Raw genomic sequence first — 26,214 nt, 5'->3', positions numbered from 1 at the left:
TCGTTCGGAACGTCTTAGTTACGTGTCAGTAGGTGAGATTTGTCGAAAATTCTTGTGCAACATCAAGGAAATTGAGAAGTACCGCTTCACGGCATACATTGTTAAAATCACTATGTACGCAAGATTTGTTCGTTCGGAACGTCTTAGTTACGTGTCAGTAAGTGAGATTTGTCTAAAATTCTTGTGCAACGTCAAGGAACTTGAGAAGAACCGCTTCACGGCATACATTGTTAAAACCGCTATGTACGCAAGTTTTGTTCGTTCGAAACGTCTTAGTTACGTGTCAGTAAGTGAGATTTGTCGAAAATTCTTGTGCAACATCAAGGAAATCGAGAAGAACCGCTTCACGGCATACATTGTTAAAATCGCTATGTACGCAAGTTTTGTTCGTTCAGAACGTCTTAGTTACGTGTCAGTAAGTGAGTTTAGTCGAAAATTCTTGTACAACGTTAAAGAAATTGAGGATATACGTTTTTCTGCGCACAAAGCTGAGATCACTATGTACGCAAGTTTTGGTCGTTCGGAACGTCTTAGTTACGTGTCAGTAAGTGAGATTGGTCGAAAGTTCTTGTGCAACATCAAGGAAATTGAGAAGTACCGCTTCACGGCATACATTGTTAAAATCGCTATGTACGCAAGTTTTGTTCGTTCGGAACGTCTTAGTGACGTGTCAGTAAGTGAGTTTAGTCGAAAATTCTTGTACAACGTTAAAGAAATTGAGGATATACGTTTTTCTGCGCACAAAGCTGAGATCACCATGTACGCAAGTTTTGGTCGTTCGGAACGTCTTAGTTACGTGTCAGTAGGTGAGATTTGTCGAAAATTCTTGTGCAACATCAAGGAAATTGAGAAGAACCGCTTCACGGCATACATTGTTAAAATCGCTATGTACGCAAGTTTTGTTCGTTCGGAACGTCTTAGTTACGTGTCAGTAAGTGAGTTTAGTCGAAAATTCTTGTGCAACATCAAGGAAATTGAGAAGTACCGCTTCACGGCATACATTGTTAAAATCACTATGTACGCAAGATTTGTTCGTTCGGAACGTCTTAGTTACGTGTCAGTAAGTGAGATTTGTCTAAAATTCTTGTGCAACGTCAAGGAACTTGAGAAGAACCGCTTCACGGCATACATTGTTAAAACCGCTATGTACGCAAGTTTTGTTCGTTCGAAACGTCTTAGTTACGTGTCAGTAAGTGAGATTTGTCGAAAATTCTTGTGCAACATCAAGGAAATTGAGAAGAACCGCTTCACGGCATACATTGTTAAAATCGCTATGTACGCAAGTTTTGTTCGTTCGGAACGTCTTAGTTACGTGTCAGTAAGTGAGATTTGTCGAAAATTCTTGTGCAACATCAAGGAAATTGAGAAGAACCGCTTCACGGTATACATTGTTAAAATCGCTATGTACGCAAGTTTTGTTCGTTCGGAACGGCTTAGTTACGTGTCAATAAGTGAGATTTGCCTAAAATTCTTGTACAACGTTAAAAAAATTGAGGATATACGTTTTGCTGCGCACAAAGCTGAGATTGTTATGTACGCAAGTTTTGTTCGTTCGGAACGTCTTAGTTACGTGTCAGTAAGTGAGTTTAGTCGAAAATTCTTGTACAACATTAAGGAAATTGAGAAGAACCGCTTCACGGCGTACATTGTTAAAATCGCTATGTACGCAAGTTTTGTTCGTTCGGAACGTCTTAGTTACGTGTCAGTAAGTGAGTTTAGTCGAAAATTCTTGTACAACGTTAAAGAAATTGAGGATATACGTTTTTCTGCGCACAAAGCTGAGATCACCATGTACGCAAGTTTTGTTCGTTCGGAACGTCTTAGTTACGTGTCAGTAAGTGAGTTTAGTCGAAAATTCTTGTACAACATTAAGGAAATTGAGAAGAACCGCTTCACGGCGTACATTGTTAAAATCGCTATGTACGCAAGTTTTGTTCGTTCGGAACGTCTTAGTTACGTGTCAGTAAGTGAGTTTAGTCGAAAATTCTTGTACAACGTTAAAAAAATTGAGGATATACGTTTTGCTGCGCACAAAGCTGAGATTGTTATGTACGCAAGTTTTGTTCGTTCGGAACGTCTTAGTTACGTGTCAGTAAGTGAGTTTAGTCGAAAATTCTTGTACAACATTAAGGAAATTGAGAAGAACCGCTTCACGGCGTACATTGTTAAAATCGCTATGTACGCAAGTTTTGTTCGTTCGGAACGTCTTAGTTACGTGTCAGTAAGTGAGTTTAGTCGAAAATTCTTGTACAACGTTAAAGAAATTGAGGATATACGTTTTTCTGCGCACAAAGCTGAGATCACCATGTACGCAAGTTTTGATCGTTCGGAACGTCTTAGTTACGTGTCAGTAAGTGAGTTTAGTCGAAAATTCTTGTACAACATCAAGGAAATTGAGAAAAACCGCTTCACGGCATACATTGTTAAAATCGCTATGTACGCAAGTTTTGTTCGTTCGGAACGTCTTAGTTACGTGTCAGTAAGTGAGTTTAGTCGAAAATTCTTGTACAACGTTAAAGAAATTGAGGATATACGTTTTTCTGCGCACAAAGCTGAGATCACCATGTACGCAAGTTTTGGTCGTTCGGAACGTCTTAGTTACGTGTCAGTAGGTGAGATTTGTCGAAAATTCTTGTGCAACATCAAGGAAATTGAGAAGAACCGCTTCACGGCATACATTGTTAAAATCGCTATGTACGCAAGTTTTGTTCGTTCGGAACGTCTTAGTTACGTGTCAGTAAGTGAGATATGTCGAAAATTCTTGTGCAACATCAAGGAAATTGAGAAGAACCGCTTCACTGCATACATTGTTAAAATCGCTATGTACGCAAGTTTTGTTCGTTCGGAACGGCTTAGTTACGTGTCAATAAGTGAGATTTGCCTAAAATTCTTGTACAACGTTAAAGAAATTGAGGATATACGTTTTTCTGCGCACAAAGCTGAGATCACCATGTACGCAAGTTTTGGTCGTTCGGAACGTCTTAGTTACGTGTCAGTAGGTGAGATTTGTCGAAAATTCTTGTGCAACATCAAGGAAATTGAGAAGAACCGCTTCACGGCATACATTGTTAAAATCACTATGTACGCAAGATTTGTTCGTTCGGAACGTCTTAGTTACGTGTCAATAAGTGAGATTTGTCTAAAATTCTTGTGCAACATCAAGGAAATTGAGAAGAACCGCTTCACGGCATACATTGTTAAAACCGCTATGCACGCAAGTTTTGTTCGTTCGGAACGTTTTAGTTACGTGACAGTAGTGAGATTTGTCTAAAATTCATGTGCAACATCAAGGAAATTGAGAAGAACCGCTTCACGGCATACATTGTTAGAATCGCTATGTACGCAAGTTTTGATCGTTCGGAACGTCTTAGTTACGTGTCAGTAGGTGAGATTTGTCTAAAATTCTTGTGCAACATCAAGGAAATCGAGAAGAACCGCTTCACGGCATACATTGTTAAAATCGCTATGTACGCAAGTTTTGTTCGTTCGGAACGTCTTAGTTACGTGTCAGTAAGTGAGATTAGTCGAAAATCCTTGTACAACGTTAAAGAAATTGAGGATATACGTTTTTCTGCGCACAAAGCTGAGATCACTATGTACGCAAGTTTTGGTCGTTCGGAACATCTTAGTTACGTGTCAGTAAGTGAGATTTGTCGAAAATTCTAGTGCAACATCAAGGAAATTGAGAAGAACCGCTTCACGGCATACATTGTTAAAATCGTTATGTACGCAAGTTTTGTTCGTTCGGAACGTCTTAGTTACGTGTCAGTAAGTGAGATTTGTCGAAAATTCTTGTGCAACATCAAGGAAATTGACAAGAACCGCTTCACGGTATACATTGTTAAAATCGCTATGTACGCAAGTTTTGTTCGTTCGGAACGGCTTAGTTACGTGTCAATAAGTGAGATTTGTCTAAAATTCTTGTACAACGTTAAAAAAATTGAGGATATACGTTTTTCTGCGCACAAAGCTGAGATCGTTATGTACGCAAGTTTTGATCGTTCGGAACGTCTTAGTTACGTGTCAGTAAGTGAGATTTGTCTAAAATTCTTGTGCAACATCAAGGAAATTGAGAAGAACCGCTTCACGGCATACATAGTTAAAATCGCTATGTACGCAAGTTTTGTTCGTTCGGAACGTCTTAGTTATGTGTCAGTAAGTGAGTTTAGTCGAAAATTCTTGTAAAACGTTAAGAAATTGAGGATATACGTTTTTCTGCGCACAAAGCTGAGATCACTATGTACGCAAGTTTTGGTCGTTCGGAACGTCTTAGTTACGTGTCAGTAAGTGAGTTTAGTCGAAAATTCTTGTACAACGTTAAGAAATTGAGGATATACGTTTTTCTGCGCACAAAGCTGAGATCACTATGTACGAAAGTTTTGGTCGTTCGGAACGTCTTAGTTACGTGTCAGTAAGTGAGATTTGTCGAAAGTTCTTGTGCAACATCAAGGAAATTGAGAAGAACCGCTTCACGGCATACATTGTTAAAATCGCTATGTACGCAAGTTTTGTTCGTTCGGAACGTCTTAGTTACGTGTCAGTAAGTGAGTTTAGTCGAAAATTCTTGTACAACATTATGGAAATTGAGAAGAACCGCTTCACGGCCTAGATTGTTAAAATCGCTATGTACGCAAGTTTTGTTCGTTCGGAACGTCTTAGTTACGTGTCAGTAAGTGTGTTTAGTCGAAAATTCATGTACAACGTTAAAGAAATTGAGGATATACGTTTTTCTGCGCACAAAGCTGAGATCACTATGTACGCAAGTTTTGGTCGTTCGGAACGTCTTAGTTACGTGTCAGTAAGTGAGATTTGTCAAAAGTTCTTGTGCAACATCAAGGAAATTGAGAAGTACCGCTTCACGGCATACATTGTTAAAATCGCTATGTACGCTAGTTTTGTTCGTTCGGAACGTCTTAGTTACGTGTCAGTAAGTGAGTTTAGTCGAAAATTCTTGTACAACGTTAAAGAAATTGAGGATATACGTTTTTTTGCGCACAAAGCTGAGATCGCTATGTACGCAAGTTTTGTTCGTTCGGAACGTCTTAGTTACGTGTCAGTAAGTGAGTTTAGTCGAAAATTCTTGTGCAACATCAAGGAAATTGAGAAGTACCGCTTCACGGCATACATTGTTAAAATCACTATGTACGCAAGATTTGTTCGTTCGGAACGTCTTAGTTACGTGTCAATAAGTGAGATTTGTCTAAAATTCTTGTGCAACATCAAGGAAATTGAGAAGAACCGCTTCACGGCATACATTGTTAAAACCGCTATGCACGCAAGTTTTGTTCGTTCGGAACGTTTTAGTTACGTGACAGTAAGTGAGATTTGTCTAAAATTCATGTGCAACATCAAGGAAATTGAGAAGAACCGCTTCACGGCATACATTGTTAAAATCGCTATGTACGCAAGTTCTGTTCGTTCGGAACGTCTTAGTTACGTGTCAGTAAGTGAGATTTGTCGAAAATTCTTGTGCAACATCAAGGAAATTGAGAAGAACCGCTTCACTGCATACATTGTTAAAATCGCTATGTACGCAAGTTTTGTTCGTTCGGAACGTCTTAGTTACGTGTCAGTAAGTGAGTTTAGTCGAAAATTCTTGTGCAACATCAAGGAAATTGAGAAGAACCGCTTCACGGCATACATTGTTAAAATCGCTATGTACGCAAGTTTTGTTCGTTCGGAACGTCTTAGTTACGTGTCAGTAAGTGAGTTTAGTCGAAAATTCTTGTGCAACATCAAGGAAATTGAGAAGTACCGCTTCACGGCATACATTGTTAAAATCACTATGTACGCAAGATTTGTTCGTTCGGAACGTCTTAGTTACGTGTCAGTAAGTGAGATTTGTCTAAAATTCTTGTGCAACATCAAGGAAATTGAGAAGAACCGCTTCACGGCATACATTGTTAAAACCGCTATGCACGCAAGTTTTGTTCGTTCGGAACGTTTTAGTTACGTGACAGTAAGTGAGATTTGTCTAAAATTCATGTGCAACATCAAGGAAATTGAGAAGAACCGCTTCACGGCATACATTGTTAAAATCGCTATGTACGCAAGTTTTGTTCGTTCGGAACGTCTCAGTTACGTGTCAGTAAGTGAGATTTGTCGAAAATTCTTGTGCAACATCAAGGAAATTGAGAAGAACCGCTTCACTGCATACATTGTTAAAATCGCTATGTACGCAAGTTTTGTTCGTTCGGAACGGCTTAGTTACATGTCAATAAGTGAGATTTGTCTAAAATTCTTGTACAACGTTAGAGAAATTGAGAATATACGTTTTTCTGCGCACAAAGCTGAGATCGTTATGTACGCAAGTTTTGATCGTTCGGAACGTCTTAGTTACGTGTCAGTAGGTGAGATTTGTCAAAAATTCTTGTGCAACATCAAGGAAATCGAGAAGAACCGCTTCACGGCATACATTGTTAAAATCGCTATGTACGCAAGTTTTGTTCGTTCGGAACGTCTTAGTTACGTGTCAGTAAGTGAGTTTAGTCGAAAATCCTTGTACAACGATAAAAAATTGAGGATATACGTTTTTCTGCGCACAAAGCTGAGATCACTATGTACGCAAGTTTTGGTCGTTCGGAACATCTTAGTTACGTGTCAGTAAGTGAGATTTGTCGAAAATTCTAGTGCAACATCAAGGAAATTGAGAAGAACCGCTTCACGGCATACATTGTTAAAATCGCTATGTACGCAAGTTTTGTTCGTTCGGAACGTCTTAGTTACGTGTCAGTAAGTGAGATTTGTCGAAAATTCTTGTGCAACATCAAGGAAATTGACAAGAACCGCTTCACGGTATACATTGTTAAAATCGCTATGTACGCAAGTTTTGTTCGTTCGGAACGGCTTAGTTACGTGTCAATAAGTGAGATTTGTCTAAAATTCTTGTACAACGTTAAAAAAATTGATGATATACGTTTTCCTGCGCACAAAGCTGAGATCGTTATGTACGCAAGTTTTGATCGTTCGGAACGTCTTAGTTTCGTGTCAGTAAGTGAGATTTTTCTAAAATTCTTGTGCAACACCAAGGAAATTGAGAAGAACCGCTTCACGGCATACATTGTTAAAATCGCCATGTACGCAAGTTTTATTTGTTCGGAACGTCTTAGTTACGTGTCAGGAAGTGAGATTTGTCGAAAATTCTTGTGCAACATCAAGGAAATTGAGAAGAACCGCTTCACGGCGTACATTGTTAAAATCGCTATGTACGCAAGTTTTGTTCGTTCGGAACGGCTTAGTTACGTGTCAATAAGTGAGATTTGTCTAAAATTCTTGTACAACGTTAAAAAAATTGAGGATATACGTTTTTCTGCGCACAAAGCTGAGATCGTTATGTACGCAAGTTTTGATCGTTCGGAACGTCTTAGTTAAGTGTCAGTGAGTGAGATTTGTCTAAAATTCTTGTGCAACATCAAGGAAATCGAGAAGAACCGCTTCACGGCATACATTGTTAAAATCGCTATGTACGCAAGTTTTGTTCGTTCAGAACGTCTTAGTTACGTGTCAGTAAGAGAGTTTAGTCGAAAATTCTTGTACAACGTTAAAGAAATTGAGGATATACGTTTTTCTGCGCACAAAGCTGAGATCACTATGTACGCAAGTTTTGGTCGTTCGGAACGTCTTAGTTACGTGTCAGTAAGTGAGATTGGTCGAAAGTTCTTGTGCAACATCAAGGAAATTGAGAAGTACCGCTTCACGGCATACATTGTTAAAATCGCTATGTACGCAAGTTTTGTTCGTTCGGAACGTCTTAGTTACGTGTCAGTAAGTGAGTTTAGTCGAAAATTCTTGTACAACGTTAAAGAAATTGAGGATATACGTTTTTCTGCGCACAAAGCTGAGATCACCATGTACGCAAGTTTTGGTCGTTCGGAACGTCTTAGTTACGTGTCAGTAGGTGAGATTTGTCGAAAATTCTTGTGCAACATCAAGGAAATTGAGAAGAACCGCTTCACGGCATACATTGTTAAAATCGCTATGTACGCAAGTTTTGTTCGTTCGGAACGTCTTAGTTACGTGTCAGTAAGTGAGTTTAGTCGAAAATTCTTGTGCAACATCAAGGAAATTGAGAAGTACCGCTTCACGGCATACATTGTTAAAATCACTATGTACGCAAGATTTGTTCGTTCGGAACGTCTTAGTTACGTGTCAGTAAGTGAGATTTGTCTAAAATTCTTGTGCAACGTGAAGGAACTTGAGAAGAACCGCTTCACGGCATACATTGTTAAAACCGCTATGTACGCAAGTTTTGTTCGTTCGAAACGTCTTAGTTACGTGTCAGTAAGTAAGATTTGTCGAAAATTCTTGTGCAACATCAAGGAAATCGAGAAGAACCGCTTCACGGCATACATTGTTAAAATCGCTATGTACGCAAGTTTTGTTCGTTCAGAACGTCTTAGTTACGTGTCAGTAAGTGAGTTTAGTCGAAAATTCTTGTACAACGTTAAAGAAATTGAGGATATACGTTTTTCTGCGCACAAAGCTGAGATCACTATGTACGCAAGTTTTGGTCGTTCGGAACGTCTTAGTTACGTGTCAGTAAGTGAGATTGGTCGAAAGTTCTTGTGCAACATCAAGGAAATTGAGAAGTACCGCTTCACGGCATACATTGTTAAAATCGCTATGTACGCAAGTTTTGTTCGTTCGGAACGTCTTAGTTACGTGTCAGTAAGTGAGTTTAGTCGAAAATTCTTGTACAACGTTAAAGAAATTGAGGATATACGTTTTTCTGCGCACAAAGCTGAGATCACCATGTACGCAAGTTTTGGTCGTTCGGAACGTCTTAGTTACGTGTCAGTAGGTGAGATTTGTCGAAAATTCTTGTGCAACATCAAGGAAATTGAGAAGAACCGCTTCACGGCATACATTGTTAAAATCGCTATGTACGCAAGTTTTGTTCGTTCGGAACGTCTTAGTTACGTGTCAGTAAGTGTGTTTAGTCGAAAATTCTTGTGCAACATCAAGGAAATTGAGAAGTACCGCTTCACGGCATACATTGTTAAAATCACTATGTACGCAAGATTTGTTCGTTCGGAACGTATTAGTTACGTGTCAGTAAGTGAGATTTGTCTAAAATTCTTGTGCAACGTCAAGGAACTTGAGAAGAACCGCTTCACGGCATACATTGTTAAAACCGCTATGTACGCAAGTTTTGTTCGTTCGAAACGTCTTAGTTACGTGTCAGTAAGTGAGATTTGTCGAAAATTCTTGTGCAACATCTAGGAAATTGAGAAGAACCGCTTCACGGCATACATTGTTAAAATCGCTATGTACGCAAGTTTTGTTCGTTCGGAACGTCTTAGTTACGTGTCAGTAAGTGAGATTTGTCGAAAATTCTTGTGCAACATCAAGGAAATTGAGAAGAACCGCTTCACGGTATACATTGTTAAAATCGCTATGTACGCAAGTTTTGTTCGTTCGGAACGGCTTAGTTACGTGTCAATAAGTGAGATTTGTCTAAAATTCCTTTACAACGTTAAAAAAATTGATGATATACGTTTTCCTGCGCACAAAGCTGAGATCGTTATGTACGCAAGTTTTGATCGTTCGGAACGTCTTAGTTTCGTGTCAGTAAGTGAGATTTGTCTAAAATTCTTGTGCAACACCAAGGAAATTGAGAAGAACCGCTTCACGGCATACATTGTTAAAATCGCTATGTACGCAAGTTTTATTTGTTCGGAACGTCTTAGTTACGTGTCAGGAAGTGAGATTTGTCGAAAATTCTTGTGCAACATCAAGGAAATTGAGAAGAACCGCTTCACGGTACACATTGTTAAAATCGCTATGTACGCAAGTTTTGTTCGTTCGGAACGGCTTAGTTACGTGTCAATAAGTGAGATTTGCCTAAAATTCTTGTACAACGTTAAAAAAATTGAGGATATACGTTTTTCTGCGCACAAAGCTGAGATCACTATGTACGCAAGTTTTGGTCGTTCGGAACGTCTTAGTTACGTGTCAGTAAGTGAGTTTAGTCGAAAATTCTTGTACAACATTAAGGAAATTGAGAAGAACCGCTTCACGGCGTACATTGTTAAAATCGCTATGTACGCAAGTTTTGTTCGTTCGGAACGTCTTAGTTACGTGTCAGTAAGTGAGATTTTTCGAAAGTTCTTGTGCAACATCAAGGAAATTGAGAAGATCCGCTTCACGGCATACATTGTTAAAATCGCTATGTACGCAAGTTTTGTTCGTTCGGAACGTCTTAGTTACGTGTCAGTAAGTTAGATTTGTCTAAAATTCTTGTGCAACATCTAGGAAATTGAGAAGAACCGCTTCACGGCATACATTGTTAAAACCGCTATGTACGCAAGTTTTGTTCGTTCGGAACGGCTTAGTTACGTGTCAATAAGTGAGATTTGTCTAAAATTCTTGTACAACGTTAAAAAAATTGAGGATATACGTTTTTCTGCGCACAAAGCTGAGATCGTTATGTACGCAAGTTTTGATCGTTCGGAACGTCTTAGTTAAGTGTCAGTGAGTGAGATTTGTCTAAAATTCTTGTGCAACATCAAGGAAATCGAGAAGAACCGCTTCACGGCATACATTGTTAAAATCGCTATGTACGCAAGTTTTGTTCGTTCAGAACGTCTTAGTTACGTGTCAGTAAGTGAGTTTAGTCGAAAATTCTTGTACAACGTTAAAGAAATTGAGGATATACGTTTTTCTGCGCACAAAGCTGAGATCACCATGTACGTAAGTTTTGATCGTTCGGAACGTCTTAGTTACGTGTCAGTAAGTGAGTTTAGTCGAAAATTCTTGTACAACATCAAGGAAATTGAGAAAAACCGCTTCACGGCATACATTGTTAAAATCGCTATGTACGCAAGTTTTGTTCGTTCGGAACGTCTTAGTTACGTGTCAGTAAGTGAGTTTAGTCGAAAATTCTGGTACAACGTTAAAGAAATTGAGGATATACGTTTTTCTGCGCACAAAGCTGAGATCACCATGTACGCAAGTTTTGGTCGTTCGGAACGTCTTAGTTACGTGTCAGTAGGTGAGATTTGTCGAAAATTCTTGTGCAACATCAAGGAAATTGAGAAGAACCGCTTCACGGCATACATTGTTAAAATCGCTATGTACGCAAGTTTGTTCGTTCGGAACGTCTTAGTTACGTGTCAGTAAGTGAGTTTAGTCGAAAATTCTTGTGCAACATCAAGGAAATTGAGAAGTACCGCTTCACGGCATACATTGTTAAAATCACTATGTACGCAAGATTTGTTCGTTCGGAACGTCTTAGTTACGTGTCAGTAAGTGAGATTTGTCGAAAATTCTAGTGCAACATCAAGGAAATTGAGAAGAACCGCTTCACGGCATACATTGTTAAAATCGCTATGTACGCAAGTTTTGTTCGTTTGGAACGTCTTAGTTACGTGTCAGTAAGTGAGATTTGTCGAAAATTCTTGTGCAACATCAAGGAAATTGACAAGAACCGCTTCACGGTATACATTGTTAAAATCGCTATGTACGCAAGTTTTGTTCGTTCGGAACGGCTTAGTTACTTGTCAATAAGTGAGATTTGTCTAAAATTCTTGTACAACGTTAAAAAAATTGAGGATATACGTTTTTATGCGCACAAAGCTGAGATCGTTATGTACGCAAGTTTTGATCGTTCGGAACGTCTTAGTTACGTGTCAGTAAGTGAGATTTGTCTAAAATTCTTGTGCAACATCAAGGAAATTGAGAAGAACCGCTTCACGGCATACATAGTTAAAATCGCTATGTACGCAAGTTTTGTTCGTTCGGAACGTCTTAGTTACGTGTCAGTAAGTGAGTTTAGTCGAAAATTCTTGTAAAACGTTAAGAAATTGAGGATATACGTTTTTCTGCGCACAAAGCTGAGATCACTATGTACGCAAGTTTTGTTCGTTCGGAACGTCTTAGTTACGTGTCAGTAAGTGAGTTTAGTCGAAAATTCTCGTACAACGTTAAAGAAATTGAGGATATACGTATTTCTGCGCACAAAGCTGAGATCACTATGTACGCAAGTTTTGGTCGTTCGGAACGTCTTAGTTACGTGTCAGTAAGTGAGTTTAGTCGAAAATTCTTGTACAACGTTAAGAAATTGAGGATATACGTTTTTCTGCGCACAAAGCTGAGATCACTATGTACGAAAGTTTTGGTCGTTCGGAACGTCTTAGTTACGTGTCAGTAAGTGAGATTTGTCGAAAGTTCTTGTGCAACATCAAGGAAATTGAGTAGAACCGCTTCACGGCATACATTGTTAAAATCGATATGTACGCAAGTTTTGTTCGTTCGGAATGTCTTAGTTACGTGTCAGTAAGTGAGTTTAGTCGAAAATTCTTGTGCAACATCAAGGAAATTGAGAAGTACCGCTTCACGGCATACATTGTTAAAATCACTATGTACGCAAGATTTGTTCGTTCGGAACGTCTTAGTTACGTGTCAGTAAGTGAGATTTGTCGAAAATTCTAGTGCAACATCAAGGAAATTGAGAAGAACCGCTTCACGGCATACATTGTTAAAATCGCTATGTACGCAAGTTTTGTTCGTTTGGAACGTCTTAGTTACGTGTCAGTAAGTGAGATTTGTCGAAAATTCTTGTGCAACATCAAGGAAATTGACAAGAACCGCTTCACGGTATACATTGTTAAAATCGCTATGTACGCAAGTTTTGTTCGTTCGGAACGGCTTAGTTACGTGTCAATAAGTGAGATTTGTCTAAAATTCTTGTACAACGTTAAAAAAATTGAGGATATACGTTTTTCTGCGCACAAAGCTGAGATCGTTATGTACGCAAGTTTTGATCGTTCGGAACGTCTTAGTTACGTGTCAGTAAGTGAGATTTGTCTAAAATTCTTGTGCAACATCAAGGAAATTGAGAAGAACCGCTTCACGGCATACATAGTTAAAATCGCTATGTACGCAAGTTTTGTTCGTTCGGAACGTCTTAGTTACGTGTCAGTAAGTGAGTTTAGTCGAAAATTCTTGTAAAACGTTAAGAAATTGAGGATATACGTTTTTCTGCGCACAAAGCTGAGATCACTATGTACGCAAGTTTTGTTCGTTCGGAACGTCTTAGTTACGTGTCAGTAAGTGAGTTTAGTCGAAAATTCTCGTACAACGTTAAAGAAATTGAGGATATACGTATTTCTGCGCATAAAGCTGAGATCACTATGTACGCAAGTTTTGGTCGTTCGGAACGTCTTAGTTACGTGTCAGTAAGTGAGTTTAGTCGAAAATTCTTGTACAACGTTAAGAAATTGAGGATATACGTTTTTCTGCGCACAAAGCTGAGATCACTATGTACGAAAGTTTTGGTCGTTCGGAACGTCTTAGTTACGTGTCAGTAAGTGAGATTTGTCGAAAGTTCTTGTGCAACATCAAGGAAATTGAGAAGAACCGCTTCACGGCATACATTGTTAAAATCGATATGTACGCAAGTTTTGTTCGTTCGGAATGTCTTAGTTACGTGTCAGTAAGTGAGATTTGTCTAAAATTCTTGTGCAACATCAAGGAAATTGAGAAGAACCGCTTCACGGCTTACATTGTTAAAATCGCTATGTACGCAAGTTTTGTTCGTTCGGAACGTCTTAGTCACGTGTCAGTAAGTGAGTTTAGTCGAAAATTCTTGTACAACATTAAGGAAATTGAGAAGAACCGCTTCACGGCATAGATTGTTAAAATCGCTATGTACGCAAGTTTTGTTCGTACGGAACGTCTTAGTTACGTGTCAGTAAGTGTGTTTAGTCGAAAATTCATGTACAACGTTATAGAAATTGAGGATATACATTTTTCTGCGCACAAAGCTGAGATCACTATGTACGCAAGTTTTGGTCGTTCGGAACGTCTTAGTTACGTGTCAGTAAGTGAGTTTAGTCGAAAATTCTTGTACAACATTAAGGAATTTGAGTAGAACCGCTTCACGGCATACATTGTTAAAATCGCTATGTACGCAAGTTTTGTTCATTCGGAACGTCTTAGTTACGTGTCAGTAAGTGAGTTTATTCGAAAATTCTTGTACAACGTTAAAGAAATTGAGAATATACGTTTTTCTGCGCACAAAGCTGAGATCACTATGTACGCAAGTTTTGGTCGTTCGGAACGTCTTAGTTACGTGTCAGTAAGTGAGATTTGTCAAAAGTTCTTGTGCAACATCAAGGAAATTGAGAAGTACCGCTTCACGGCATACATTGTTAAAATCGCTATGTACGCTAGTTTTGTTCGTTCGGAACGTCTTAGTTACGTGTCAGTAAGTGAGTTTAGTCGAAAATTCTTGTACAACGTTAAAGAAATTGAGGATATACGTTTTTTTGCGCACAAAGCTGAGATCGCTATGTACGCAAGTTTTGTTCGTTCGGAACGTCTTAGTTACGTGTCAGTAAGTGAGTTTAGTCGAAAATTCTTGTACAACGTTAAAGAAATCGAGGATATACGTTTTTTTGCGCACAAAGCTGAGATCGTTATGTACGCAAGTTTTGTTCGTTCGGAACGGCTTAGTTACGTGTCAATAAGTGAGATTTGTCTAAAATTCTTGTACAACGTTAAAAAAATTGATGATATACGTTTTCCTGCGCACAAAGCTGAGATCGTTATGTACGCAAGTTTTGATCGTTCGGAACGTCTTAGTTACGTGTCAGTAAGTGAGATTTTTCGAAAGTTCTTGTGCAACATCAAGGAAATTGAGAAGATCCGCTTCACGGCATACATTGTTAAAATCGCTATGTACGCAAGTTTTGTTCGTTTGGAACGTCTTAGTTACGTGTCAGTAAGTGAGATTTGTCGAAAATTCTTGTGCAACATCAAGGAAATTGACAAGAACCGCTTCACGGTATACATTGTTAAAATCGCTATGTACGCAAGTTTTGTTCGTTCGGAACGGCTTAGTTACGTGTCAATAAGTGAGATTTGTCTAAAATTCTTGTACAACGTTAAAAAAATTGAGGATATACGTTTTTCTGCGCACAAAGCTGAGATCGTTATGTACGCAAGTTTTGATCGTTCGGAACGTCTTAGTTACGTGTCAGTAAGTGAGATTTGTCTAAAATTCTTGTGCAACATCAAGGAAATTGAGAAGAACCGCTTCACGGCATACATAGTTAAAATCGCTATGTACGCAAGTTTTGTTCGTTCGGAACGTCTTAGTTACGTGTCAGTAAGTGAGTTTAGTCGAAAATTCTTGTAAAACGTTAAGAAATTGAGGATATACGTTTTTCTGCGCACAAAGCTGAGATCACTATGTACGCAAGTTTTGTTCGTTCGGAACGTCTTAGTTACGTGTCAGTAAGTGAGTTTAGTCGAAAATTCTCGTACAACGTTAAAGAAATTGAGGATATACGTATTTCTGCGCACAAAGCTGAGATCACTATGTACGCAAGTTTTGGTCGTTCGGAACGTCTTAGTTACGTGTCAGTAAGTGAGTTTAGTCGAAAATTCTTGTACAACGTTAAGAAATTGAGGATATACGTTTTTCTGCGCACAAAGCTGAGATCACTATGTACGAAAGTTTTGGTCGTTCGGAACGTCTTAGTTACGTGTCAGTAAGTGAGATTTGTCGAAAGTTCTTGTGCAACATCAAGGAAATTGAGAAGAACCGCTTCATGGCATACATTGTTAAAATCGATATGTACGCAAGTTTTGTTCGTTCGGAATGTCTTAGTTACGTGTCAGTAAGTGAGTTTAGTCGAAAATTCTTGTGCAACATCAAGGAAATTGAGAAGTACCGCTTCACGGCATACATTGTTAAAATCACTATGTACGCAAGATTTGTTCGTTCGGAACGTCTTAGTTACGTGTCAGTAAGTGAGATTTGTCGAAAATTCTAGTGCAACATCAAGGAAATTGAGAAGAACCGCTTCACGGCATACATTGTTAAAATCGCTATGTACGCAAGTTTTGTTCGTTTGGAACGTCTTAGTTACGTGTCAGTAAGTGAGATTTGTCGAAAATTCTTGTGCAACATCAAGGAAATTGACAAGAACCGCTTCACGGTATACATTGTTAAAATCGCTATGTACGCAAGTTTTGTTCGTTCGGAACGGCTTAGTTACGTGTCAATAAGTGAGATTTGTCTAAAATTCTTGTACAACGTTAAAAAAATTGAGGATATACGTTTTTCTGCGCACAAAGCTGAGATCGTTATGTACGCAAGTTTTGATCGTTCGGAACGTCTTAGTTACGTGTCAGTAAGTGAGATTTGTCTAAAATTCTTGTGCAACATCAAGGAAATTGAGAAGAACCGCTTCACGGCATACATAGTTAAAATCGCTATGTACGCAAGTTTTGTTCGTTCGGAACGTCTTAGTTACGTGTCAGTAAGTGAGTTTAGTCGAAAATTCTCGTACAACGTTAAAGAAATTGAGGATATACGTATTTCTGCGCACAAAGCTGAGATCACTATGTACGCAAGTTTTGGTCGTTCGGAACGTCTTAGTTACGTGTCAGTAAGTGAGTTTAGTCGAAAATTCTTGTACAACGTTAAGAAATTGAGGATATACGTTTTTCTGCGCACAAAGCTGAGATCACTATGTACGAAAGTTTTGGTCGTTCGGAACGTCTTAGTTACGTGTCAGTAAGTGAGATTTGTCGAAAGTTCTTGTGCAACATCAAGGAAATTGAGAAGAACCGCTTCACGGCATACATTGTTAAAATCGATATGTACGCAAGTTTTGTTCGTTCGGAATGTCTTAGTTACGTGTCAGTAAGTGAGATTTGTCTAAAATTCTTGTGCAACATCAAGGAAATTGAGAAGAACCGCTTCACGGCTTACATTGTTAAAATCGCTATGTACGCAAGTTTTGTTCGTTCGGAACGTCTTAGTCACGTGTCAGTAAGTGAGTTTAGTCGAAAATTCTTGTACAACATTAAGGAAATTGAGAAGAACCGCTTCACGGCATAGATTGTTAAAATCGCTATGTACGCAAGTTTTGTTCGTACGGAACGTCTTAGTTACGTGTCAGTAAGTGTGTTTAGTCGAAAATTCATGTACAACGTTATAGAAATTGAGGATATACATTTTTCTGCGCACAAAGCTGAGATCACTATGTACGCAAGTTTTGGTCGTTCGGAACGTCTTAGTTACGTGTCAGTAAGTGAGTTTAGTCGAAAATTCTTGTACAACATTAAGGAATTTGAGTAGAACCGCTTCACGGCATACATTGTTAAAATCGCTATGTACGCAAGTTTTGTTCATTCGGAACGTCTTAGTTACGTGTCAGTAAGTGAGTTTATTCGAAAATTCTTGTACAACGTTAAAGAAATTGAGAATATACGTTTTTCTGCGCACAAAGCTGAGATCACTATGTACGCAAGTTTTGTTCGTTCGGAACGTCTTAGTTACGTGTCAGTAAGTTTGATTTGTCTAAAATTCTTGTGCAACATCTAGGAAATTGAGAAGAACCGCTTCACGGCATACATTGTTAAAACCGCTATGTACGCAGGTTTTGTTCGTTCGGAACGGCTTAGTTACGTGTCAATAAGTGAGATTTGTCTAAAATTCTTGTACAACGTTAAAAAAATTGAGGATATACGTTTTTCTGCGCACAAAGCTGAGATCGTTATGTACGCAAGTTTTGATCGTTCGGAACGTCTTAGTTAAGTGTCAGTGAGTGAGATTAGTCTAAAATTCTTGTGCAACATCAAGGAAATCGAGAAGAACCGCTTCACGGCATACATTGTTAAAATCGCTATGTACGCAAATTTTGTTCGTTCAGAACGTCTTAGTTACGTGTCAGTAAGTGAGTTTAGTCGAAAATTCTTGTACAACGTTAAAGAAATTGAGGATATACGTTTTTCTGCGCACAAAGCTGAGATCACTATGTACGCAAGTTTTGGTCTTTCGGAACGTCTTAGTTACGTGTCAGTAAGTGAGATTGGTCGAAAGTTCTTGTGCAACATCAAGGAAATTGAGAAGTACCGCTTCACGGCATACATTGTTAAAATCGCTATGTACGCAAGTTTTGTTCGTTCGGAACGTCTTAGTTGCGTGTCAGTAAGTGAGTTTAGTCGAAAATTCTTGTACAACGTTAAAGAAATTGAGGATATACGTTTTTCTGCGCACAAAGCTGAGATCACCATGTACGCAAGTTTTGATCGTTCGGAACGTCTTAGTTACGTGTCAGTAAGTGAGTTTAGTCGAAAATTCTTGTACAACATCAAGGAAATTGAGAAAAACCGCTTCACGGCATACATTGTTAAAATCGCTATGTACGCAAGTTTTGTTCGTTCGGAACGTCTTAGTTACGTGTCAGTAAGTGAGTTTAGTCGAAAATTCTTGTACAACGTTAAAGAAATTGAGGATATACGTTTTTCTGCGCACAAAGCTGAGATCACCATGTACGCAAGTTTTGGTCGTTCGGAACGTCTTAGTTACGTGTCAGTAGGTGAGATTTGTCGAAAATTCTTGTGCAACATCAAGGAAATTGAGAAGAACCGCTTCACGGCATACATTGTTAAAATCGCTATGTACGCAAGTTTTGTTCGTTCGGAACGTCTTAGTTACGTGTCAGTAAGTGAGATTTGTCGAAAATTCTTGTGCAACATCAAGGAAATTGAGAAGAACCGCTTCACTGCATACATTGTTAAAATCGCTATGTACGCAAGTTTTGTTCGTTCGGAACGGCTTAGTTACGTGTCAATAAGTGAGATTTGCCTAAAATTCTTGTACAACGTTAAAGAAATTGAGGATATACGTTTTTCTGCGCACAAAGCTGAGATCACCATGTACGCAAGTTTTGGTCGTTCGGAACGTCTTAGTTACGTGTCAGTAGGTGAGATTTGTCGAAAATTCTTGTGCAACATCAAGGAAATTGAGAAGAACCGCTTCACGGCATACATTGTTAAAATCGCTATGTACGCAAGTTTTGTTCGTTCGGAACGTCTTAGTTACGTGTCAGTAAGTGAGTTTAGTCGAAAATTCTTGTGCAACATCAAGGAAATTGAGAAGTACCGCTTCACGGCATACATTGTTAAAATCACTATGTACGCAAGATTTGTTCGTTCGGAACGTCTTAGTTACGTGTCAGTAAGTGAGATTTGTCTAAAATTCTTGTGCAACATCAAGGAAATTGAGAAGAACCGCTTCACGGCATACATTGTTAAAACCGCTATGCACGCAAGTTTTGTTCGTTCGGAACGTTTTAGTTACGTGACAGTAAGTGAGATTTGTCTAAAATTCATGTGCAACATCAAGGAAATTGAGAAGAACCGCTTCACGGCATACATTGTTAAAATCGCTATGTACGCAAGTTTTGTTCGTTCGGAACGTCTTAGTTACGTGTCAGTAAGTGAGATTTGTCGAAAATTCTTGTGCAACATCAAGGAAATTGAGAAGAACCGCTTCACTGCATACATTGTTAAAATCGCTATGTACGCAAGTTTTGTTCGTTCGGAACGGCTTAGTTACGTGTCAATAAGTGAGATTTGTCTAAAATTCTTGTACAACGTTAGAGAAATTAAGGATATACGTTTTTCTGCGCACAAAGCTGAGATCGTTATGTACGCAAGTTTTGATCGTTCGGAACGTCTTAGTTACGTGTCAGTAGGTGAGATTTGTCTAAAATTCTTGTGCAACATCAAGGAAATCGAGAAGAACCGCTTCACGGCATACATTGTTAAAATCGCTATGTACGCAAGTTTTGTTCGTTCGGAACGTCTTAGTTACGTGTCAGTAAGTGAGTTTAGTCGAAAATCCTTGTACAACGTTAAAGAAATTGAGGATATACGTTTTTCTGCGCACAAAGCTGAGATCACTATGTACGCAAGTTTTGGTCGTTCGGAACATCTTAGTTACGTGTCAGTAAGTGAGATTTGTCGAAAATTCTAGTGCAACATCAAGGAAATTGAGAAGAACCGCTTCACGGCATACATTGTTAAAATCGCTATGTACGCAAGTTTTGTTCGTTCGGAACGTCTTAGTTACGTGTCAGTAAGTGAGATTTGTCGAAAATTCTTGTGCAACATCAAGGAAATTGACAAGAACCGCTTCACGGTATACATTGTTAAAATCGCTATGTACGCAAGTTTTGTTCGTTCGGAACGGCTTAGTTACGTGTCAATAAGTGAGATTTGTCTAAAATTCTTGTACAACGTTAAAAAAATTGAGGATATACGTTTTTCTGCGCACAAAGCCGAGATCGTTATGTACGCAAGTTTTGATCGTTCGGAACGTCTTAGTTACGTGTCAGTAAGTGAGATTTGTCTAAAATTCTTGTGCAACATCAAGGAAATTGAGAAGAACCGCTTCACGGCATACATAGTTAAAATCGCTATGTACGCAAGTTTTGTTCGTTCGGAACGTCTTAGTTACGTGTCAGTAAGTGAGTTTAGTCGAAAATTCTTGTAAAACGTTAAGAAATTGAGGATATACGTTTTTCTGCGCACAAAGCTGAGATCACTATGTACGCAAGTTTTGTTCGTTCGGAACGTCTTAGTTACGTGTCAGTAAGTGAGTTTAGTCGAAAATTCTCGTACAACGTTAAAGAAATTGAGGATATACGTATTTCTGCGCACAAAGCTGAGATCACTATGTACGCAAGTTTTGGTCGTTCGGAACGTCTTAGTTACGTGTCAGTAAGTGAGTTTAGTCGAAAATTCTTGTACAACGTTAAGAAATTGAGGATATACGTTTTTCTGCGCACAAAGCTGAGATCACTATGTACGAAAGTTTTGGTCGTTCGGAACGTCTTAGTTACGTGTCAGTAAGTGAGATTTGTCGAAAGTTCTTGTGCAACATCAAGGAAATTGAGAAGAACCGCTTCACGGCATACATTGTTAAAATCGATATGTACGCAAGTTTTGTTCGTTCGGAATGTCTTAGTTACGTGTCAGTAAGTGAGATTTGTCTAAAATTCTTGTGCAACATCAAGGAAATTGAGAAGAACCGCTTCACGGCATACATTGTTAAAATCGCTATGTACGCAAGTTTTGTTCGTTCGGAACGTCTTAGTCACGTGTCAGTAAGTGAGTTTAGTCGAAAATTCTTGTACAACATTAAGGAAATTGAGAAGAACCGCTTCACGGCATAGATTGTTAAAATCGCTATGTACGCAAGTTTTGTTCGTTCGGAACGTCTTAGTTACGTGTCAGTAAGTGTGTTTAGTCGAAAATTCATGTACAACGTTATAGAAATTGAGGATATACATTTTTCTGCGCACAAAGCTGAGATCACTATGTACGCAAGTTTTGGTCGTTCGGAACGTCTTAGTTACGTGTCAGTAAGTGAGTTTAGTCGAAAATTCTTGTACAACATTAAGGAAATTGAGAAGAACCGCTTCACGGCATACATTGTTAAAATCGCTATGTACGCAAGTTTTGTTCATTCGGAACGTCTTAGTTACGTGTCAGTAAGTGAGTTTAGTCGAAAATTCTTGTGCAACATCAAGGAAATTGAGAAGTACCGCTTCACGGCATACATTGTTAAAATCACTATGTACGCAAGATTTGTTCGTTCGGAACGTCTTAGTTACGTGTCAGTAAGTGAGATTTGTCTAAAATTCTTGTGCAACATCAAGGAAATTGAGAAGAACCGCTTCACGGCATACATTGTTAAAACCGCTATGCACGCAAGTTTTGTTCGTTCGGAACGTTTTAGTTACGTGACAGTAAGTGAGATTTGTCTAAAATTCATGTGCAACATCAAGGAAATTGAGAAGAACCGCTTCACGGCATACATTGTTAAAATCGCTATGTACGCAAGTTTTGTTCGTTCGGAACGTCTTAGTTACGTGTCAGTAAGTGAGATTTGTCGAAAATTCTTGTGCAACATCAAGGAAATTGAGAAGAACCGCTTCACTGCATACATTGTTAAAATCGCTATGTACGCAAGTTTTGTTCGTTCGGAACGGCTTAGTTACGTGTCAATAAGTGAGATTTGTCTAAAATTCTTGTACAACGTTAGAGAAATTAAGGATATACGTTTTTCTGCGCACAAAGCTGAGATCGTTATGTACGCAAGTTTTGATCGTTCGGAACGTCTTAGTTACGTGTCAGTAGGTGAGATTTGTCTAAAATTCTTGTGCAACATCAAGGAAATCGAGAAGAACCGCTTCACGGCATACATTGTTAAAATCGCTATGTACGCAAGTTTTGTTCGTTCGGAACGTCTTAGTTACGTGTCAGTAAGTGAGTTTAGTCGAAAATCCTTGTACAACGTTAAAGAAATTGAGGATATACGTTTTTCTGCGCACAAAGCTGAGATCACTATGTACGCAAGTTTTGGTCGTTCGGAACATCTTAGTTACGTGTCAGTAAGTGAGATTTGTCGAAAATTCTAGTGCAACATCAAGGAAATTGAGAAGAACCGCTTCACGGCATACATTGTTAAAATCGCTATGTACGCAAGTTTTGTTCGTTCGGAACGTCTTAGTTACGTGTCAGTAAGTGAGATTTGTCGAAAATTCTTGTGCAACATCAAGGAAATTGACAAGAACCGCTTCACGGTATACATTGTTAAAATCGCTATGTACGCAAGTTTTGTTCGTTCGGAACGGCTTAGTTACGTGTCAATAAGTGAGATTTGTCTAAAATTCTTGTACAACGTTAAAAAAATTGAGGATATACGTTTTTCTGCGCACAAAGCCGAGATCGTTATGTACGCAAGTTTTGATCGTTCGGAACGTCTTAGTTACGTGTCAGTAAGTGAGATTTGTCTAAAATTCTTGTGCAACATCAAGGAAATTGAGAAGAACCGCTTCACGGCATACATAGTTAAAATCGCTATGTACGCAAGTTTTGTTCGTTCGGAACGTCTTAGTTACGTGTCAGTAAGTGAGTTTAGTCGAAAATTCTTGTAAAACGTTAAGAAATTGAGGATATACGTTTTTCTGCGCACAAAGCTGAGATCACTATGTACGCAAGTTTTGTTCGTTCGGAACGTCTTAGTTACGTGTCAGTAAGTGAGTTTAGTCGAAAATTCTCGTACAACGTTAAAGAAATTGAGGATATACGTATTTCTGCGCACAAAGCTGAGATCACTATGTACGCAAGTTTTGGTCGTTCGGAACGTCTTAGTTACGTGTCAGTAAGTGAGTTTAGTCGAAAATTCTTGTACAACGTTAAGAAATTGAGGATATACGTTTTTCTGCGCACAAAGCTGAGATCACTATGTACGAAAGTTTTGGTCGTTCGGAACGTCTTAGTTACGTGTCAGTAAGTGAGATTTGTCGAAAGTTCTTGTGCAACATCAAGGAAATTGAGAAGAACCGCTTCACGGCATACATTGTTAAAATCGATATGTACGCAAGTTTTGTTCGTTCGGAATGTCTTAGTTACGTGTCAGTAAGTGAGATTTGTCTAAAATTCTTGTGCAACATCAAGGAAATTGAGAAGAACCGCTTCACGGCATACATTGTTAAAATCGCTATGTACGCAAGTTTTGTTCGTTCGGAACGTCTTAGTCACGTGTCAGTAAGTGAGTTTAGTCGAAAATTCTTGTACAACATTAAGGAAATTGAGAAGAACCGCTTCACGGCATAGATTGTTAAAATCGCTATGTACGCAAGTTTTGTTCGTTCGGAACGTCTTAGTTACGTGTCAGTAAGTGTGTTTAGTCGAAAATTCATGTACAACGTTATAGAAATTGAGGATATACATTTTTCTGCGCACAAAGCTGAGATCACTATGTACGCAAGTTTTGGTCGTTCGGAACGTCTTAGTTACGTGTCAGTAAGTGAGTTTAGTCGAAAATTCTTGTACAACATTAAGGAAATTGAGAAGAACCGCTTCACGGCATACATTGTTAAAATCGCTATGTACGCAAGTTTTGTTCATTCGGAACGTCTTAGTTACGTGTCAGTAAGTGAGTTTATTCGAAAATTCTTGTACAACGTTAAAGAAATTGAGGATATACGTTTTTCTGCGCACAAAGCTGAGATCACTATGTACGCAAGTTTTGGTCTTTCGGAACGTCTTAGTTACGTGTCAGTAAGTGAGATTGGTCGAAAGTTCTTGTGCAACATCAAGGAAATTGAGAAGTACCGCTTCACGGCATACATTGTTAAAATCGCTATGTACGCAAGTTTTGTTCGTTCGGAACGTCTTAGTTGCGTGTCAGTAAGTGAGTTTAGTCGAAAATTCTTGTACAACGTTAAAGAAATTGAGGATATACGTTTTTCTGCGCACAAAGCTGAGATCACCATGTACGCAAGTTTTGATCGTTCGGAACGTCTTAGTTACGTGTCAGTAAGTGAGTTTAGTCGAAAATTCTTGTACAACATCAAGGAAATTGAGAAAAACCGCTTCACGGCATACATTGTTAAAATCGCTATGTACGCAAGTTTTGTTCGTTCGGAACGTCTTAGTTACATGTCAGTAAGTGAGTTTAGTCGAAAATTCTTGTACAACGTTAAAGAAATTGAGGATATACGTTTTTCTGCGCACAAAGCTGAGATCACCATGTACGCAAGTTTTGGTCGTTCGGAACGTCTTAGTTACGTGTCAGTAGGTGAGATTTGTCGAAAATTCTTGTGCAACATCAAGGAAATTGAGAAGAACCGCTTCACGGCATACATTGTTAAAATCGCTATGTACGCAAGTTTTGTTCGTTCGGAACGTCTTAGTTACGTGTCAGTAAGTGAGATTTGTCGAAAATTCTTGTGCAACATCAAGGAAATTGAGAAGAACCGCTTCACTGCATACATTGTTAAAATCGCTATGTACGCAAGTTTTGTTCGTTCGGAACGGCTTAGTTACGTGTCAATAAGTGAGATTTGCCTAAAATTCTTGTACAACGTTAAAGAAATTGAGGATATACGTTTTTCTGCGCACAAAGCTGAGATCACCATGTACGCAAGTTTTGGTCGTTCGGAACGTCTTAGTTACGTGTCAGTAGGTGAGATTTGTCGAAAATTCTTGTGCAAATCAAGGAAATTGAGAAGAACCGCTTCACGGCATACATTGTTAAAATCGCTATGTACGCAAGTTTTGTTCGTTCGGAACGTCTTAGTTACGTGTCAGTAAGTGAGTTTAGTCGAAAATTCTTGTGCAACATCAAGGAAATTGAGAAGTACCGCTTCACGGCATACATTGTTAAAATCACTATGTACGCAAGATTTGTTCGTTCGGAACGTCTTAGTTACGTGTCAGTAAGTGAGATTTGTCTAAAATTCTTGTGCAACATCAAGGAAATTGAGAAGAACCGCTTCACGGCATACATTGTTAAAACCGCTATGCACGCAAGTTTTGTTCGTTCGGAACGTTTTAGTTACGTGACAGTAAGTGAGATTTGTCTAAAATTCATGTGCAACATCAAGGAAATTGAGAAGAACCGCTTCACGGCATACATTGTTAAAATCGCTATGTACGCAAGTTTTGTTCGTTCGGAACGTCTTAGTTACGTGTCAGTAAGTGAGATTTGTCGAAAATTCTTGTGCAACATCAAGGAAATTGAGAAGAACCGCTTCACTGCATACATTGTTAAAATCGCTATGTACGCAAGTTTTGTTCGTTCGGAACGGCTTAGTTACGTGTCAATAAGTGAGATTTGTCTAAAATTCTTGTACAACGTTAGAGAAATTAAGGATATACGTTTTTCTGCGCACAAAGCTGAGATCGTTATGTACGCAAGTTTTGATCGTTCGGAACGTCTTAGTTACGTGTCAGTAGGTGAGATTTGTCTAAAATTCTTGTGCAACATCAAGGAAATCGAGAAGAACCGCTTCACGGCATACATTGTTAAAATCGCTATGTACGCAAGTTTTGTTCGTTCGGAACGTCTTAGTTACGTGTCAGTAAGTGAGTTTAGTCGAAAATCCTTGTACAACGTTAAAGAAATTGAGGATATACGTTTTTCTGCGCACAAAGCTGAGATCACTATGTACGCAAGTTTTGGTCGTTCGGAACATCTTAGTTACGTGTCAGTAAGTGAGATTTGTCGAAAATTCTAGTGCAACATCAAGGAAATTGAGAAGAACCGCTTCACGGCATACATTGTTAAAATCGCTATGTACGCAAGTTTTGTTCGTTCGGAACGTCTTAGTTACGTGTCAGTAAGTGAGATTTGTCGAAAATTCTTGTGCAACATCAAGGAAATTGACAAGAACCGCTTCACGGTATACATTGTTAAAATCGCTATGTACGCAAGTTTTGTTCGTTCGGAACGGCTTAGTTACGTGTCAATAAGTGAGATTTGTCTAAAATTCTTGTACAACGTTAAAAAAATTGAGGATATACGTTTTTCTGCGCACAAAGCCGAGATCGTTATGTACGCAAGTTTTGATCGTTCGGAACGTCTTAGTTACGTGTCAGTAAGTGAGATTTGTC

This window comes from Polyergus mexicanus, unplaced genomic scaffold (genome assembly GCF_030449975.1).
Source record: "Polyergus mexicanus isolate NDT 795.1 unplaced genomic scaffold, iyPolMexi1.0 SCAF_11, whole genome shotgun sequence".
NCBI lineage: Eukaryota > Metazoa > Arthropoda > Insecta > Hymenoptera > Formicidae > Polyergus > Polyergus mexicanus.
The sequence above is the reverse complement of the archived record's forward strand: the minus strand, read 5'-3'. Positions refer to the sequence as shown.